At 36.1% G+C, this 3,615-nt stretch overlaps 1 pseudogene across 1 annotated transcript in view; it reads right to left on the bottom strand.

Moving 5' to 3' along the window:
* LOC101292394 overlaps nt 1-3,615 on the bottom strand; it is a 1,325,780-nt pseudogene that overhangs the window by 1,294,526 nt on the left and 27,639 nt on the right. The window contains exons 38-39 of the transcript XR_184374.1: nt 3,526-3,577; nt 3,118-3,373 (exon numbers count right to left, since the gene is read on the bottom strand). The product of XR_184374.1 is annotated as an uncharacterized LOC101292394 (transcript). The remainder of the gene's footprint in view (nt 1-3,117; nt 3,374-3,525; nt 3,578-3,615) is intronic.

Below are 3,615 nucleotides of genomic sequence, written 5' to 3'. Positions count from 1 at the left end.
GTATTCTCTCTCTCTCTCTCTCTCTCTCTCTCTCTTTTGAGGTGGTAAAAAAAATTTATTCATAAAAACATCTAATACATACCCATATGATCCATATATGGGCAACGATTACAACGAAAGGAAAGCCAAACATAAGAGCCAACAAACATTCTAACCAGATAGCAAACCCCTCTAAGAGGGTAGAGACTAAAGGCACCATGTCGACGGCGACAACGGCCGAACCACCATGAATGGAGGTAGTCAAGTTTGCAGCTATCTAGAGAGTCCAACAGACCATATCACCAAGAACACAATCGATCCCCATGGATTCAACCTTGTAGCCATTAAAACAGTCTTCCTCAATAGCCAGCCAACCCTCAAGCATTAAGATACTTGAGGTCATCAGAACCAAAGAAAAGGAAAAAAGAACGTGGGGGTGTAGAAAGCCAGCACCGTAAGCGATGAACAGACCCGATATATCTAGCGAGAAATAGCTTAATACCCTAACCGGGATGAGATCCGCAACCAGGGCAACATAACCAAAGGAAAAAAAGAAGAAGGGGGGAGAGCGGCGGCCAAAATCATCAACGCAAGCTTTGACATGACCCGATAGATCAACGCTCTGCTTAAGCTTTCATTCTTAATCAGATCAATTCTAAAGTTTTTCCTTTCTTTGTAACAAAAGATAACAAATACTATATCATATTTTCTTTGATTCTTTGATTTCTTTGTCTCTCTCTCTCTGCTTAAGCTTTAATTCTTTATCAGATCAATTCTAAAGTTTTGTATTATCAATTTAATTACGAGAAATAAATCTTGTGACTTATTGATGTAGGTTGCTTTTAGAAGCCATAAAGTAAATGCGTAAGCATGGTCTTGTTCATATGCGTTTAGACTAAATCAAAACCATATTATTTTATTAGACCATGTCAAAATTATTAGTATCTACTACTCTTTCCAACGTTTATCCATGATATTCGACATATAGCCACATAGTTCATTTCAATTGATTTTTGACATATTTAGCGCAAAGTAAATTTCTTAACCGAGGATATTGTTTAGCCACTCAACATTCATATCAAGTTGGAATCAAAGTATCTCTATGTTTCTTTTGGTATCAAGTTTGATTTTCATAACATAGGTTATAGTAGAGGTTGCTCCTTGTAACTCTCTATTTTTCATCATCGCAAAACAAAAGTCAAAATCATAATTATCAGCATGAACGAGCTTGTTGATGATGTAACCATAGAAAAACTTAGGATGGATGACTAAGGGATTTAGAGATTTGTTGAAGTTTCATGTATTGCAGCTAGTGACGGTTAATTGGTTAATACAAGTTATGTTCATTTATTTGTTTTATTTGACTACGATAGCGAGGTGTGACTATATTTTATATAAAGACGAAAATTTTGTCTATATCTGGTTGTATGAAAATGATTTCATATACATATGTTGATCTTTTCTCTCAGTTACAATACATTCATCGACAAACTTGAGAGATATTCATACTTTATGACTATCCCTAATAAGATGATGAAATAGTTTTTTGACATAGTGCACATAAGAGACACATGGATGATTTTGAGGTGCGATGAATTTGACTTCAGTTGTGAAGATGGACCATTTGAGGCGCACTACTTGGGTTGGGATACTAAAATGGATCATAATTTAAGAAGTATCTATGATTATGGGGATGATAAAGGTAAAAAAGAAATTACTCTAGTCAATCAGTGGTGAACGTCCTGTAATTATTAAGAAACGCATATTGACATCCTGGAAAAAACACGCTCTATAGGCTTGATGAAGAAGCCAAAAAGGATATCATGGTTTCTTGCATGAGTTGCATCACCTTTATAAGGTGGTATGGAAGTAGAGACGTATTATCGATGATACGTGAATATTGTTTTCCTCAGCTTTTACTTTTTGTCCTTGTACTGTAATCGTTTACTTAAATACATGTTTTATGGCATACTTGAGCACATGGATGATGCTATATGAGGGGGATGATGCTTTGTGTGTCGATTTCATGGAGAACTTGTGAATTCTTGTTACTTGAATATTTCTTAAACTTGTGACTACATGTGAATCCATCAACCAAATTTTCCAACAATCATTAGGGAAGTTTTTGCTACTGTTGGGTACCACTTTCAGAACTTTATAAGAAGTTACTTTCAGAGACGAGCGATCGCACCTTTGTTAAGAGTTTTTGCTCCCGCCATCTCCTCCACGATTGTTTTAGATTTCTCTACTTCTAGACTGCTTATATTTTTTGTGTCAAAATTTTTTGTCGATCTATAGTATAAGGGTCTTTTTGATAGTAGGTGTTTATTATTTGAATACATGTATTTTGTCTCGATAATATGTCGAGACTTCAATGTAATCACAGGGTTTAGGTTTTATGTCTCCTTTGTATTCGCCGGTTTCATTAACGAAGGCTTGAGGACAGCCGCACAAGCCATTTATTTAAAAAAATAAAAGTAAATAAGTCTTTTTGCTCACAAATCTGGTCCTTCCTCTTAGATTGAACAGGAAAAGATTGATTTTACCTTATTGAGGGTGGTAACTGTCTTAATTTTTACACAACTAAAAGAAAAGGAGTTTTCATCTTTACATAACATGTGCAAAAACAAATGTGTCAACATATGTGCCCCTCTAGTTCTAGATGTCCGTTTTGGCTTATCAATTGATACTTAGATCACGATACCAGTTGATACTTGGATTTCCAGAAGATATCTAAATACAACCTTATGTTTGAAGAATGAAATGTTCATGAATCACGATCAGTTCAATGACTTCACTCGCATACTACAGATATGAAAAGGGTTTTGTGTGAACTACAAATATGAATTCACTCGCATACTAAAAAGTCCAACTAAACGAAAGACGAACAAGATAATAAATCAATCCATATGAATTTATCACATATGAATATCAAACTATGTGTACATAGAACATAAAAATCGATCGGGCTGTGTTCCTTTTTTATCAAATTCCTTCAAACTTCTCAACGACCATCATTAACAGTATCGTGAAGAATGGGATGAGAGGCATTTGAAGGTGTTTGCCTCGCATCCCCTACTATACTTGTACTAGAACATGAGTTATAAAAGCTTGAATCAGTTCCTTGGGTTGACATACCAAGCGATATGTTGCTGGCAGTAACATCAATGAATTTCAAGTCAGTCAAGTAACCGGGTTTTGAAGCAGCTGTTTTCACTTCAATAGCTCCTGTAAGCATTCCCACAACACCAGACATTGTCGGTCGCAGCATTGGAGATGTTTGAGTGCACAAAAGTCCTATCTTCATTATTCGTTTTGCTTCTTCCTCGCTGAATTCGGATAATCTATAGTCCACCAGTTCAAGTTCATGGTTGTTCTCATGCAAGTTCCAAGCCTGAGAAGCAGAAAGACAATGATGAAAGATGAGACAATGCAGTAGATAACGCGAGAAGGATTGTTTTGATGAACATAGAAAGGATTAGAAACCGAAAAGCCTTCATAAACTAGGAGGGCAAGGATCAAAGGGGATTAGATAAAGTCCTTTACCCATTCCAGAAGATACACCTTATCTTCTTCCAAACTCGGGTCAGAATTTGGCCTGCCACTGACAATTTCTAGAGCTACAACACCGAATGC

The sequence above is a fragment of the Fragaria vesca genome, linkage group LG3 (assembly GCF_000184155.1).
Source record: "Fragaria vesca subsp. vesca linkage group LG3, FraVesHawaii_1.0, whole genome shotgun sequence".
Taxonomy (NCBI): Eukaryota; Viridiplantae; Streptophyta; class Magnoliopsida; order Rosales; family Rosaceae; genus Fragaria; species Fragaria vesca.
The sequence above is the reverse complement of the archived record's forward strand: the minus strand, read 5'-3'. Positions and strand labels throughout refer to the sequence as shown.